The sequence below is a fragment of the Euleptes europaea genome, chromosome 9, assembly GCF_029931775.1.
Source record: "Euleptes europaea isolate rEulEur1 chromosome 9, rEulEur1.hap1, whole genome shotgun sequence".
In the NCBI taxonomy this organism is placed as follows: Eukaryota; Metazoa; Chordata; class Lepidosauria; order Squamata; family Sphaerodactylidae; genus Euleptes; species Euleptes europaea.
Window position 1 is genome coordinate 87,962,331 of NC_079320.1, and position 16,589 is coordinate 87,978,919.

General features: G+C 43.2%; 1 pseudogene; it reads right to left on the reverse strand.

Moving 5' to 3' along the window:
* Positions 1 to 9,719: 9,719 nt before the first annotated feature.
* Positions 9,720 to 12,178, reverse strand: LOC130482411 (uncharacterized protein K02A2.6-like; annotated as a pseudogene).
* Positions 12,179 to 16,589: the final 4,411 nt, after the last annotated feature.

Consider the following 16,589-nt stretch of genomic DNA (forward strand, 5'->3'; position numbering starts at 1 on the left):
AGTTCAACTTGAAGACTGATCCATGGATGGCGAGCACTGACCAGACTTCTTTTCAATAATAATATATGGCTCGAGAGGAATCATTGGTCTTAAAGCTGGTGAATCTTCAATTTTAATGGGAACAATAGCATCAGGATCTTCTTGGGCCGTTGTAGTGCAAACTCGAGACATTTAGCGAGACTATGGTTTTCAGACTGGAATGTAATGCTTCAAGTCTATTTAGCATACATCGTTGGTCAGATGGTGGAAGGCTGTTAAATGAGCATAATAGGTTAGAGTCCACTTGATCATAATCAGCAGCTGGTCTGTTTTGCCCATTTGGTCTAGTTATGAATTGGGGATTCCAGGCAGGCCCCGCTGGCCGCTCCCAGGCCACGGGAAGGCGAGCGGGGAGGCGGCGGGGGCGGCGGCGAGGCCTGCCTGGGAGCAGGCAGGCCCCGCTGGCCGCTCCCAGGCCGCGGGAACGCGAGTGGGCCGGCAGCAAAGGATGGCGGCAATGGTAGGTTTTCCTCCTCCCTCCTCCCCTCCCCTACCGTATTGACCCGCGTATAAGCCCAGTTGGCTTTTTTCAGCCCTTTTTTTGGGCTGAAAAACTCGGCTTATATGCGAGTATATACGGTATATATCCGGAAAGCAAAGTAGAGGTCAGCTAATTACCATTTGAGATTCCTTATCTTTGTATCAGCTTCTCTTGTTGAAGAAAAAAGTAGTAAAACAGCAGCTAATTGGGAGGAATTCCTCACGGCACACAGTACACTTAAGATTCACTTTCTTTCCCAGAAAACAAGCCAGAAAACTGAAAAGGATTAAAATAAATAGATGAGAAATAAAAGCACGCCGCTGGCAATGCCCAGCACAGCTTTTGTCTCACTGCTTTTAATGATTATCAAAAATCCCAAGTTCTCTCTCCTAATCTTCTTGAGACTTCCATCCAGAGAAATCTGATTTGATTGTCACAGAAGTGCATATTTATAGAAAAACATCCATCTTATCTTTCTCTAAATCTGTTCTACCATAATCATGTGATTATTATCTAGATAACTGATTGGTTCATAACTAAATATGAGATAATCAACAGATGTGCAAATAAGCCAATCAGCAGGTGCATATGAATTACATCTGCTATAGCAAGATAAGAAGGCTAATCTCAACTCTTAATCTCTATTAAAAAGCAATTAATCTGTTCTGTAACCGTTTCAGTTAACTAAGATGAAAGCAACTTTAAGCAAAGGCCATTGACAGTTGAAAAATGCTTGGACTCTTGGGACATTTATACAGGGCTGTTTTCCTGCTGTCACCCCTGCCAACTGCTTGGAGGTTTCCTTTTGATTATGCATATGTTTCCCGACTGTCAGAGGTCACCTCATGCTCCCCAGGCATTTCCGCGTTTTTTGCCTGCGTTTTCTGGATACTGGCTAAAACATCTGGGCGAAATGTGCAGGGAGAGAAAGGCAATCTCTGATTGTCAGAAAAGGCACAGATAATCAAAAGGAAGCTCCGAAGCTGTCGGCAGGGGAGACCGTGGGGAAACAGCCCTGCATAAGTGGCCCTGGTTAACTTGCAAACTCAGCAAGAAAAGAGTAGTGACATCATAGCTACCATCACAGTTTCAAGTGTTATCTTTAATAATTGAGATTTTTTTCTCATCTTGGTTATTAGTAACATTGAAAAGTCAATACAAAAAATTAAAAATAAAACATTCATAGAATCATGGGGCATGTTTTATGGAACACGTTGGACATGTTTTTAAAAAGGAGAACCAAAAGTTGTGATTGTACATAAACCGCATAAACCAAAACAGTTCATGCCAAAATTAGCTGGCCACAAGTCTTCTCACTTATTGTGGCTTGAAGGTGGTGGTGAAACGGTGCTTAGAGGGCTGTCGGCCATCTTGATATCATATCTAGCCAAAGGGGAGTGGCTCATTAGGACTGAGAGCGAGAGAGCATTAATGCTTGGCTGAAGTAGAAAGTGGTTCTGGTAAACCTGAAAGTGTGGCTGTAAGGCCTCTTCTGGAGAAGCACTCCATTTGAGCCTGAAAGTTTTGACCACTATTGGTTGGTCACCCGCCAACCATCCTTTTTGGGACAAGATGCTTGAGTGGATTGCAGGATGCTCTACTCCAGAGACTCCTTGATAAAGCTGATTATCTTCGCCCATTTCCATCTGGCTTCTGACTGCATTATGGGACTGAAACTGCCTTGTTTGCCCCACTGGACAGCCCTCACCTTTCCTTTCCTTTTATCCCTTAGAAGCTCCTTGATCAATTGATCTTGAGCAGCATATATCTAGTGTTGGAGGGATATAAGGACTGAAACAAATCTTGCCACTGACAATGTAGCCTTGGGGTCCCTATCGCTTAGTAAAAAAGGCATTATGTCAGTCACAGAGGCATTGGATTTGTATATTAAAAGGGGGGAAATATAGTGCGATCGAAGTTCCTCGTAAAAGCGGCATTCCAAAAGGGCATGGGCTAATGAGTCAATAGAGCCAGAAGAGCAAGGGCAGATCCTGTCAGAGTATGGTATATTCAGAATTCTGCCCTGCATTACCATAGAAGGGTTAGCATTCAATCTAGCCAAGCAAAAAGCTCTACAGAGACGAGGAGTTATTAGATAATATGTATAGGCAGGCAGACCATGTGGAGGGGGTATTCCGAAGAACTGGGATGAACAGACACGCCGAGCACGAAAAGTAGTGCTGTTATAATCAAGCTCTTTAATGCGCTTTTTAATTTTGGCAAAAGCTTCAGTTTTCCCAAGATCTGATAACATATCCTGCGAGAAGCCCAACAACGCCAGTTTCTCATCTAAGATTTTTTGCCATGAGGATTTAAAAGGGTCATGCTTCAGAGAAGCTAGGAACCCCTCAGTGCTAAAGCACAGTTTAAGGTGTAGTTTAAAGGCGGCCAACCACGCCCTAGCTTCAAGTGACATTTGGCCAAACTCGGAACGAAGAGTAACGCCAGCAACACATCGAGGGGCATTTAGAAGTTTTCGTAAGAACTGAAGCAGTGGACGATCTACAGATTCATTGATGACTGTAATCCAGATGGCAACACCAAAGAGGATAATTGGGGTAATTTTCAGGTTAAAAACCTGAATAGCCCCTGGAATATATTTGTCACCTTTGGTGTGAAAAAAATTGACAATAGCACCAACCCCAGGTTTAATTTTGTTGGACACTGCTTTTTGATGGGCATTCCAATTTAGGTTACGGGAAAAAAGAATGCCAAGGTAAACAAACTCCTTGACTTGATCAACCTCAAAGCCATCTAATACCCAGCGAAAAAGAGGCAATTTTCTTCTCTTAGTGAAGATCATAATCTTAGATTTATGATGGTTTATTTTAAGACCTTCCCTAGAGCAGTACTCAGAAGAAGTTTGCAAAGATCTTTTCAAACCAATTCTTGTGCGGGACAGGAGAACTGCATCGTCAGCATAGAGTAGAATCGGGGTGGGATGACTTGCAAGCTTTGTGGGGTGACAAAACTCTGAGAAATTGGTTGCCATATCATTCAGGTATAGGTTAAACAAGAGAGGAGCAACCTTGTCTAACTCCCTTGACCAGTTCAAAGGGCTCGGTTAGTTCTCCTTGGTTGCCACAGCGAACCTAAGCTGTGAGGTCAGTATGAAATTGCTGAATAAGCCATAGTAACCTCCTATCCATAGTAGAATGTGATAGTTTCAACCATAGCCTCTCCCTCGGGATGGTATCAAAAGCTCCCTTAAGATCCATAAAACCCGCATAAAGGGTGCCATTTCGGGGGGAGGAATATTTCTCGGCTAGATGGGAGAGCACTAAACAGTGGTCCGTGACAGACCAACCCCTTCTAAAGCCAATCTGTTCCCAGCCAAGGATGTCATTACTCTCAACCCAGTCCAACAGCCTCTTTAATAAGTAGGAGGAATACAATTTGCCTAAGCAAGACAAAAGGCTGATTGGACGATAACAGCTTGGGTCAGAGCGCTGACCCTTTTTAAAGACTGGGACGATAATAGTATGTCTCCAAGATTTTGGAATAGCTCCTGAGGCATTAATTTGTGTGAATACAGGAGCAAGAATGTTGGCCCACCAATCGCTGTTGACTTTAAAAAGTTCGTAGGGAATTAGATCAGGACCTGGGGCTTTACCTGAGTGTAGGCGATCAATGAGCGATTTAATTTCCTTAGGAGACACATCTGGCCAGGAATTCAACAAAATAGAAGGTGCTACAGGTATAAGACCCTGGTTTTCCACAGAGTAGGAGAAGAGGCTCTTGAAGTAAGCTACCCAGACCAAAGACGGGATACATGCGGCGACTCTGGCATAGCCATTGCTTAAAGAATTCACAGTCCGCCAGAAAGTTGAATTATCATTGTTGTTTATAGCTGTAATCAAGCTCCTCCAATTTTTATATAGGGCCTCTTTTTTCCTCCAGTTTACCATGTCCTTGTAGTTCTTTTTAATAGTTAACAATTCCTTCAATACTGAAATAGTATTGTTCCTTCTGAATTCTCTATGTTTCCTGGTTATTGCTCGTTTGAGTAGTCTACACTCGTGGTTAAACCAAGAATTTCGTTTGTATAAAGCGTGAAAGCTTGAGGTGATTTCTTTAGTAAATAAAGGTTTAAATAAATCAATTAATCTGAAAAAAACATTTAAGACAGTAGCTGCAGACTCTTGCTCAAGGAGGGCAGCTTTCAGCGAAGTCACCTCCAAAAGCTGCATTTTACCACGCACCAAGGAATCAAGCTCAGGGCTCCAGTAAACACGAGCTAGGGCTTTTTGGGATTGGTGCAATATTTGATGATAGGATGGTAATAAGTGTGGAACACATAATTGGTTGATTGAAAGAGAGATAGGGAGATGGTCACTGCCCATGTAATCGCAGACTTCCATATTACTGATTAGAGGTAAGAGATCTAATGAAACCAGAAAATAATCGATAACACTGGCACCATTTTGGTTAAAAAAAGTGAAATCTCCATTAGGGTCGATCTGCGATCGCCCATTGACCTACAGCCCTCACCAGAAGAGGGACAGGATTGTCCAGTCCTCTTTCTTCTCCTGCATTTCTCAGTTCCTTTTGATACAACTGATCATTGCATCCTTCTGGATCGGCTGCTTGAGATAAAGAAATGGGAGAGGCTCTATAGTGCAGTGAACTCATTCCTTTCTGAGAAGGCTGGTTCCATATTGTGGTGTTAGGAGAATAGTGATCTGCTCCATGGAATTTACGCAATGGAGATTGCACAAATTGGCTTCCTGTCTTCTCTCCCCTCCTCTCCCAACTTCTTCATGAAGCTGCTGGGGTGGAGGGTCAGTTTTGTTTCTCCTTTTCTTTGCAAACACCTTTCTCTGTCCCCATCAGATAACAAAATGGAAAACAACTGCACAGAGATGAAAGAGAAAAGCAACAGCGAGGTTCAAGATAATCCTGAAGTGAAAAAAAAAGTGGTAAGTGATACTCCCTCCGCCCCCGCCCCCCAATTTAAAAACCATTAAACATGTGAATTGAACCTTCTCTTTGGGGGCCCAATGATGCTCTGATTGCTAATGATCAATCTATGAAAACTCACAGACCTTGAATATTTTGCAATGGGTTTGGGTTTATGGGGCTATGGTTTTCAGGATGTGCGTGTATTTTATTGCTGCTGCTTTTATTATTTTCATTATGTATTGTTAGTTGGCTTTTGAAGTGTTTTTAGCATTTTATGGTTTGAGGTTTTGGTTCTTATGCAACATTTGTAAGCTGCCTTGGGTATTTTAGCAACAAAAAGAGGGAGAGTATATCCTTAAAAAAATTGAAATGAATAGAAATTTCAAATTTCTTTTTGATGTTAGTGAATTTGCAACTTTGGAAAATAGTATGGACTTAGTTTGCAAGTGGATCCCAAACACTATAGTAAGTTTAGAAGCGGGCCCCACTTTGGAAAGTTTGCCTCTCACCCAGTGGGTCTCAGCGTTCTGGATCCTGTTTCCCAGTGGCAGATGGTACTCCCACCAGCAGGAAAGGGGGGGGGCTATTTTCGCCAGTTCCTCCTCCCATTGCAGACCCCCAATTTGCACCTATGCTGTTTTTGGGTGGGTCAGCCCTGGGGGCACAATTTTAGAGAGCCAGCGTGGTGTAATGGTTAAGAGTGGCAGACTCTAATCTGGAAAACCGGGTTTGATCCCCAACTTCTCCACATGAAGCCAGCTGGGTGACCTTGAGCTAGTCACAGCTCTCTTAGAGCTCTCTCAGCCTAACTTACCTCACAGGGTGTCTGTTGTGGGGAGGGGAAGGGAAGGAGATTCTAAACCAGTTTTATTCTCCTTAAAAAAGAGAGAGAAAATTGGCATATAAAAACCAACTCTTCTTCTCTGCAGTGGGAGGGAGAGATCAGAAAGCTTGCCTCTAAAACAGGGGTAGGGAACCTTTTTTCTTCCAAGGGCCATTTGGATATTTATAACATTATTCGCGGGCCATTCGCCACTTCCACCCCCAGACCTCTTGTAGTACAGAGGGAATACGTTTCTCCATGGCCCGGGTGGGAAAGGGTTAACACAGTTTCTTGGGTGGTCCTAGCAGCTACATAGCTAACAACTCTTCTGCAAGGGGGGAAAAGGTTCCTTTTCTTGGCAAAACAAACTCACATCTGCCTTGAATAGAGGCTATTCCTGTCTGCGGGAGGGGGCAGATCACCAGTCTTAGATCCTTCTGAGCTAGAGATCTGCCAGGATCCACGAAGGGCCAACCCAAATGACTTTGTGGGCCTTATACAGCCCCCAGGCCTGACTTTCCCCACCCCTGCTCTAAAACCACTGCTGGGTTTAAATTAAGCAGCAACCCTCAGGGGGAGGCCTGGAGATCTCCTGAAATTCCAGCTGATTTCCAGACTACAGGCATCCCAGAAGAAACAGCAGTTCCCTAGACTCCACCATTCTCAGGCTCAACCTCTAAATCTCCACGAATTTCCCAAGCTGGAGTCAGCAACCCTACTTCTTGGCCTGCTTGTTGCGACAGGCTACAAATCTTTTTATTTACGTAAATCCTAATCGAGTGGAACTGTTTTGTGGAAGGTTTTGTCGGGTCGCCATGTTGGTCTGCAATAGAACAGCTGGATTCAAGCCCCATAGCACCTTAGAGGCCAACAAGATTTTCGGGGAATGAGCTTTCGAGAGTCAGCACTCCCTTCATCAAATACAAGCTGGAATGGAGATCTCCGAGTCCTTATATCCCATTCAGAAGGTGGGAGGGTGTTGCAAGAAGGAACTCAGGATGCAGAGGTACAATGAACACCATAATCAGCTTGGGGAAATGATGGGGGCAGAAAATTAGCATCTGTAGAGAGATAAAAATCCTATGTCCCTGTTCAGCCCTGGGGGTCCATTGTTCTGAACCAGTGAACGCACTCAAGTTCAGCAGTCTCTCTGTTTGAGGGCTGCCTCTCTTAGGTCAGCAATAGAATGACCTGGAAAATAAAAATATTACCTCGCTGGTTTCTGAGTGTTTTTTATGTTGGTGCGCCCCCCTCAGGGGGCAGCGGGACATTATAACTTTCTTCCATAGGCAGCCAACACTTGCCAGAGGCAATGGTGTTCCTTAATTGGCTCTTTGGATGTAGGGAAGTCAACACAGGCTTCCTCATGAAACCTCAAGGGGCTGAGCTGTGCCTCTGCCTTTGAGCAGTTCCACCAGGCCTGTCCTGGTTTGGTAACTTTATCTGCCCCCATCCTCAGCTACTCCTTTTGGTTCCTCTTCCTCCCTTCTTTGCACCCTCCCTGTCTTGCTCTGCCGGCTTGCATCAACCCCCCCCGCCCCCATCCCCTGGCTCTTCTGATATCTCCCTGGGGCTCCACCCGTGCTGGTCAAGCCCAGCACTGCCCTTCCCTTTTCTGAACCTTGTGGCTCTCTTAACCCCTTCCTTGCCTTGCCCCACGCCAGCTGGGTTTGCATAGGTCTTCTCGCAAGGTGCCCCACCCTATCCCTGAGCAGCTGCTGCTTTTTGCCCAGTAGGTAGGGCCTCCCCTGGTCTCTGCTGCTGCCTCTGTGCCCCAGTAGGATTTATATCCATTTATTCTTTTGCGTAGGAAGTGACCTGTTTGTCCGATGTAAAGAGTGGAAGGGCATTGCCGACATTTGATAGCATATATAACATTGGAAGATGAACAAGTGGATGCACTTGAGATGGTTTTGCTCCAGTTATTGTGTTGTCAGAGTGGATATGGGGAAAGAGTTGGCATCTTGGTTTGTGGCAGGCCCTGGTCCCAGAGGCAATGCCCAAACTGAGAAGCTTCAAGGGGAGATGTCATTGAGCATTGTACCTCTGCATCCTGACTCTTACAAGCTATACCCCGAAAATCTTGTCGGTCTCTACGATTTTTGTGATCTCACTGTGATAATGAAGTAAATCTAGGTACTTACATAAATTGCAGAATGTAACACAACTTCTTTTATTGCAACTACAAATCAGACTAACAAAAAACTGAACGCAAGAAAAGAGAACAGTCCAAGGGGTAGAGTTTCCCTCCATCCCATAATCAGGTTCTACCACAACCATAGATAAGAGATTACTCTGGCTGATTTTTAAGCTTTATGAGAACCCTACCACTCAGGTCTGTTGTGGAGCTGAAGGCCAACTTTCTAATAGCATTCACCTCTTAAAGGGGGTGAAACAAGGTTGCCTTTCGGCCCCCATGCTGTTTAATTTTTATTTTAATGATGTGATTCCGTTTATCCAAAAGACAGCTTATCATGCACCAATATTAGCTGGTCATGAGGTTCCCATTTTGCTTTATGCGGATGATACAGTCCTTTTGTCTAGATCTGAGGTGGGCCTTCGTAAGACTATTAATAGGTTTATTGATTATTGCAACCAGGAGGGTCTATCAGTTAACTATAGTAAATCAAAAGTAATGGTTTTCTCAAAGAAGATCAAAGTAAAACAAAGTCAATGGAAAGTTGAGGGGGGTGAATTAGAGATGGTGTCCCAATTTAAATATTTGGGAGTTACTTTTAGTCAAAATTTGTCTTGGAGACCTCATCTTAGCTTGGCAAATAAAACTGCCAAAGTTAATTCGAACGCTTTGTTAAGGTTCTTTTATTCCAGGGGAGGCCAATATGTTCCTATGGCTATTACAGCTTTCAATGCCAAAATAATCCCTCAGTTTCTATTGGGAGCTCCCATTTGGATTAATGAAGTTACGGAGTATGTTGACAATATACTTATACATTTTCTGCGGTGTTTGACAGGCTCTCCAAAGTGTGTGGCGGGAACGGCACTTAGAATGGAACTCACACAGTGTTCTTTTGAATCTAGGGCCTGGATTGCTGCCTTCAAATTAAGGCTGAAGGTTTTCTACTCAACTCCTAACATCCAAGGGGGCCTGTTACATAGATTAAAGGAAGATAATTACAGAGGGACGTGGGGAAGACATATAGATAGTAAACTGGTACTGCTTGACCTTCCACCATTAGTTCTTAACAACTTAAACGTCTCTGAAGCACTTAAATTAGTAAGGTCAAGGGTGAGAAATCTTGAGTGTGTTAGCACTCAAATCTTGAGTGTGTTAGCACTACATTCCGTGCTAGGCGCGTATGTTCTACCCTTGCACTGGGGATTCCCCCGCCTGAGACCGTGCCCCCTTATGTGAGCTTGCTGACAATCCCAGGCCATAGACGTGCCTTTATGCTCGCTAGACTAAATGCTTATCCAACTGCAGAGATGTTAGGTGGTTTTGCGAAAATTCCCTACTCAATGTTGTAACCGGGCTGCTGCCATGGTGGGCACAGCTTTACTTTCATTAAAGAGTCCAATCAATGGTTTTTGGTCTGTGACAATTGTGAACTGTTTCCCATACAGATACTGGTGAAATTTTTTTACAGCAAAGATAATGGCTAGGCCCTCTTTTTCCACTTGTGAATAACCTCATTCTGCTTTACTGAGTGAACTTGAAGCATATGCTAGAGGCCGTTCTTGGCTTCCCATTTTGTGTGACAACACAGGCCCCATGCCATAAGATGAAGCATCACAAGACAGGATCAGTTCCTTTGTAGGGTCAAAATGGACCAATAGATTTGATGACTTCAGTAGGCTCTTAGATTTTTGAAAGGCTTCATCTTGCCTCTGCCCCCATCACCAGACAGTGTCTTTCCTCAAAAGGACACGCAAGGGTTCCAATAAGGCAGAGAGATTTGGAAGAAATTGATGATAATTCAACATCCCTAAATAGGCTCGGAGTTCTGTTGTATTTTGTGGTGCTGGTGCTTTTTTCAATAGCCAGAAGTTTATCAGCCAGAAGCTGTACTCCTTCTTTGTTGATTTTATATCCCAAATACTGTAATTCAGGTTTCATGAAAAAGCATTTGTTCTGTCTTAAGTGCAGGCCCGATTCCTCTAATCTTTGAAGTACTCACTCAAGGGTCAAAAGGTGTTCTTTATCATCTTTGCCAGTGATGAGGATATCATCAATCCTGCCCACTGCCCCTGGAATCTCCTTCAACAGGTGTTCCATAGCTCTTTGAAATATGCCAGGGGCTGAACAAATGCCATAGGGTAGTTGATTGTATTGGTACAAGCCTTTATGAGTATTTATTGTGGTGAATTTCTTGCAGTCCTCTTCCAGTTCCATCTGTTGGTAGGCTATTTAGCAAATATCCAACTTGCTAAAATGTTGACCTCCTCCAAGCACAGCCAGTAGGTCCTCTGTACGTGGAATTGGGTAACTGTCTAATTTGGAGGCTTGATTTACTGTAACTTCATAGTCCCCACAAATGTGAATGGTTTTATCTGGGTTTGCTACAGAGACTATTGGAGTTGCCCATTCTGAAAACTGCACTGGAGACATGATGCCTTCCTCCTCCAGCCTGTCCAGTTCAGCCTCAATCTTGTCTTGGAGAGCAAACGGAACAGGCCTAGGTTTAAAATACTTAGGCTGACTCCCCTCTTTGATATATATCCTTGTTCTAACACCTTTTAAGGTCCCCAGTCCTTCTTGGAATACTGCAGGATGAGCACTCAGGACTTTTTGTACTGGTGGCATTCACTTCATGTCCAGTTTACATATTTCTTCCCAGTCTAATCTCAGTTCTTTCAACCAGTAAATTGGGTCGATCACCCTTTATTACTATGGCCTGTAAATCTCCCTGTTGCCCTTTATAATTCACAGGAATCCACACTGACCCCACTACAGGAATATCTTCCCCAGTGTATGTCTGCAATTTTATTTTTGCATTTTCCAGGGCCTTGAGGCCTACTTTGCTCTGTTGATAAGTCTTTTCATTAATCACAGTCACCGAAGCCCCTGTATCTATCTCCATGCATGCAGGTTTACTATTCAGTTCCACAGTGACTGTATAGGGTTCTACTCTTTTTGCCTGAATAGAATACATTGTGAAGACAAGGCCTTCTGCCTGTTCTGCCTCTTCCAAATAGCAAGCTTCCTGCTTCTTCCCTTTGTCTTTAGGAGGATGTGAGACTCTCTCTGGGCCTTGTTGCACTCTCTGATAACTGTTTCTACATTTTCTGGCTAGATGTCCCACTTTTAAACATTTATGGCACTGGGATCCTTTATATCGACAAACCCAGGCCACATGACTTCCTCCACACCTGAAACATCCTTCTTGGGCTGGAATTATTTGCTTTTGACTTTGTATTTTATTTAAGGGGTTCACCTGAATGTTGTTGTCTAGATGTAAATCCGTAACATTTTTCATTGCTGCCTCCATGGCTGTGGCCAGTTTTAGAGTTTTGGCCCAAGTCAGGTTCCCTTCTGACAATAACTGCCTTTGAATTTTCTCATCCTGTACTCCACACACAAATCTATCTCTTAACATATCTTCCAAAACATTTCCAAAGGAGCAGTGTTCTGTAAGTTTTTTGAGCTCAGCTGTATAGTCTAATATAGATTCTACTTCTTTCCTCATTCTGTTATGGAATTTAAAAAGTTCCACAATGATATTAGGTTTAGGAGTGTAATGTTCAGTCAAAATCTTTGGCAATTCTGTTTAACTTTGGTCTCCAGCCTTCTCAGGATGCAATAGGCCTCGCAAGAGTGAATAGGTTTTGCAGCCACAGACACTGAGATATATTGCTTTCTGTTTAGCTTCATCTGTGATCTCATTAGCCAGAAAAAAGTGACCCAGTCTTTCAATATATTGCTGCAAGTCCTCCTTATCCAGATCAAATTCCTCAATTTTTCCATATGAGGCCATGCTTTGTACCTCATCACCAAATTTGTGATCTCACTGTGATAATGAAGTAAATCTAGGTACTTACATAAATTGCAGAATGTAACACAACTTCCTTTATTGCAACTACAAATCAGACTAACAAAAAACTGAACACAAGAAAAGAGAACAGTCCATAATCAGGTTCTAGTTAACTCTTTACTATCCATTTTACTACAACGATGCTGCTTGCTTCATAGAAATCAGTGAAGTGCTTGTTTCAAAGGCAAAATTTCCAACAAAGGAGACCTTAAAATGTTTACAAAATCTTGTAATTTTGTAAGTATACAATAGTAATTTAACTGTCTAAGCTTCACATAAAACTTGCCATGCAAAAGCAATTATAAAATCATATACAGTCAGTCCTCATAAAGAAACAGGCCTACTCCCAAACAAGGATTTTCAAATACCACTGAATAAATTATTTTCTATAGTTCATACTTTGCAAAATTACCATGAATACAGCAAGTCAAACACAAAGTCTCTGTAAGCAGTGTCTTTCTAATCATTATCAAACACCACATGAAGACACACAACATGTATAAATGAAAAGCAGAGCAATGCAAATTCTAATTATATGGTATTATTATGCATAATTATCTCATGGATGACATTGACTCCCAGTAAAACAGAAAATTAATCAAAGTGATCGGCAAAAAATGTTTTAAGCATAGACTGGGGAGGGGATCTAAATTTTTTTTTCCAGAACAAGAAACTAAATCGCACTTTTGCAATAGACATTAATAATGATACTCAGGTTTAAAAATCCAGGAGACGTAATATCTTTCCCAGTTTCATCTACACATTATTGTGTGTGTTAAGTGCCAACAAGTTGCTTCCGACTCATGACGACCCTATGAATAAATGTCCTCCAAAATGTCCTATCCTTAACAGCCTTGCTCAGGACTTGCAAACTAAGGGCAGTGGCTTCCTTTATAGAAATCCATCTCATGTTGGGTCTTCCTCTTTTCCTGCTGCCTCCAGCTTTTCCTAGCATTATTGTTTTTCCTAGTAATTCCTGTGTTCTCATAATGTGACCAAAATATGATAGCCTCAGTTTTGTCATTGTAGCTTTTAGAGACAGTTCAGGCTTGATTTGATCTAGAACCCACTTATTTGTTTTTTTGGCGGTCCAGGGTATCCGTAATATTCTCTTCCAACACCACATTTCAAAGGAATATACTTTCTTCCTGTCAGCTTTCTTCATTGTCCAGCTTTCATACGCATATTTAATAATAGGAAATATGATGGCATGAATTAACTTGATCTTGGTTGCCAGTGACTTATCTTTACACTTCAGAATCTTTTCTAGCTCCTTCATGGCTGCCCTTCCCAGTCTCAATCTTCTGATTTCCTGGCTGCAGTCTCCCTTTTGGTTGATGATGGAGCCAAGGAATAGAAAGTCTTCAACAATTTCAGTTTCCTCATTGTCAACCTTAAAGTTGAGCAATTCTCCAGTAGTAACTACTTTTGTATTCTTGATGTGCACCTTTGCAGACACTAAGAGTGCATTTCTCAAATGGCGGCGTGTGGAAGAGGCCACAGGAAAGAAAAAAGCCCCGTTGAAAACAGCAAGGCTGCACCTGTTAAATAGCAGGTGCAGCACCGCCGTTCCTGCCGCCAGCGTAACCGGCCAAACCGGCGAGGGTTTACCGCCCAGGGTTTACCGCACTGCCCAGCCCGCCCCCAGAACGCTCCCCTGCACTGGCATGGCCTCTCTACGCCGTGGCCAGCGCCACAAAGAGGCCACGCCGGCAGAGGGGGAGGCGCGGTCCCACGGCGCTCAGCCGCCAGTGGGACTGGCCTTGCTGCCAGCATAAGTGCGTGTAATCACGCACTTACACACACGCTGGCGGCGAGGTCACGCTGCCTCCTGAAGACTTTTGGCTGATTTTTTCAGGAATGGGCTGATAAGACTAGGAATGGCTTTTTTATTATTTAGAAAGATAATAATATACACAATACAGATCACTTTGTTTGAGTAATAAACATTGATTCAGTGAGACAATTAGAGTATAAAGTTAGCCAGCTCACTAAATTGTCATATTAATGATGTATCTTGATTAGCTTGCCTCTATAGTTACAAAAGAAAAATTAACATAGTCCTATTGTCATAAACAAGAAAAATATCTGATAGCTATTCCTATTTAATAAGTAAATAATGATTTATAATAACTATTGTGTGACTCCTCAAAATACCAACACCACACAGAGTTTGCTCAAAGTACCTCAGAGAAAGCACAATGAGAAATTCCCTCTATAGCCTTATCATTTCAGAACATTATGAACGTAGCCCAGTGTTCTAGCAACATTGTTTCTTAATGTTCTTTGGTGATAAGTTAATGTAATAAGCACTACATTTTCCCAAACAGAATTCAACTGGTCTCTTGGATATGGAGGATCTATTTTTTTTCCATCTAGCAGCAAGGATTATTTTAGCAACTGCAATAAGGGTTAAGACAGATTACAGATCTGACAAAATAACATAACCTTTAACATAACCCAATAATATAACCTCTGGATTATGAGGTAAACTATTATTTGACATATCATTAATGAAGTCGATTACAAAATCCCCAATATTCTGTATTTTTGCACAACACCAAAAATATGAACAAAATTGGCCTTTTTTTTTGTAGTTGAGATTCAGTAGCTCATACCATATACTGTACTTTTTCTTCACTCCCATTGTGGAATAATAATAACAATTAGCATGCATATAGTACCATATATTCTCATAACCACAGACACTAGGCTAGTATAATTATAGATCCTGCATTGAGGATGGGGAAAAGAGAGGCCATTTCTGCATGGCTGTTTCCTCGCAGTCACCCCGCCATTTACTTCAGGGCTTTGCTTTGATTATGCATGCATTTTCCGACTGTCAGTGGTCGCCTCGCTCTCCCTGTGCATTTCTACACATTTTCCTCACATGGGCAAAACATGGGCAAAATGTGCAGAAATGCACAGGGAGAGTGAGGCGACCTCGGATGGTCAGTAAATGCAAGCATAATCAAAGCAAAGCCCCAAAGTAGTCAGCGGGGTGACCGCGAGGAAACAGCCATGCATAAAAGGCCATATGGTGCTTTAAGGCAACCTAGTGGCAGAGGAGAGATTTGAACCAGAGTTCTCCCAGGTCACAGCTCATTTTCTGGAGCTACACCCATACAAGTGACAGTTCTCTATGTTGCATTTGTTGGCAAAGGAGCAGCCACACAATAGATTGAACAGTGAATTCTATACCTGCTGGCAGCTGTCATGCTGCTTCTCCATCTCATTCCTTTCCAGGTAATATGGACAGAGACTTCCTACACCTTTCCCCTTAGAGCTCTACAACAAAAAAGGGCTGGATATTTATTTTTAAAAATATGAAAGCTGGACATTCAGAGGTACTATTAAACCATGGTAATAAATCAGCTTCCGAGGGAGGTGGTAAGCCCCCCCTCACTAGCAGTCTTTAAGCAGAGGCTGGACAAACACTTGTCAGGGATGCTCTACGCTGCTACTGCATTAAGCAGGGGGTTGGACTAGATGACTTGTATGGCCCCTTCCAATTCTATGATTGTTATGTTACTGCACCACAGATAAATCACTATTACTGATTTTTTTAAAAAATAATAAAAAGCCTTCATAAACCTCTCTGGTGATGGGACCTTTGAGAATGCGCACCTTCCCATGCAGACAGTGTGCAAACATGCTTGGATTTCTTTCCAGAAAGATCGCAGCAGTGGAGGTTTAGGAAATATTGGAGCCAAGCAGGGGAAAACCTGGAAAGTGGACGGATAGGAGATGACATCATGTGGCAAAAAAGTGCCCGTGGCCAGGGCCTGAGAGGGAGTGGACAGGGCTCAATGGAGCACAAATCAGGAAGCACACACCCACATTCCAGCGACCTTCTTTATTGCACAGAGTGAGTTATACAGCACTTGGGCCATAACTTCCCCAGGACAGTTAATGGCACTCCCTGGGCATCTTCCACAAAGCTTTCCATCTTGCTCTCAATCTCTGGCCACCTCCCAGATCCACCTCACCTCACCACTGCCTTAAATGCCTGTCCCAATCACTGGACCCGTCCATCTTGACCAGGCCCCCACCCCCAGGCTGACAGTCCCAACCCCATCTTAGCCCAGATGGGACACCCTCACTGTGGACTGCTGCCCAGGCTAGCCACCCATGCCAGGCCATACCCTTCCAACGGGTTGGGTCCCCTGTTCTCGTTCTGATTTCCCAGGGTTCCGGTCACTCCTCCCTGCTGTCTTCAGGTCCCTTGGTTCCCTGGCTTTCTCTGTGCCCCTGCCAGGCGGTCCCCAACCCCTGGAGGAGTCACAGTGGTCCAGGTTAAATGCCACATGTGGTAGCAGCCTTGTGTTCTATCTAGCTCCATACCCACAACAGG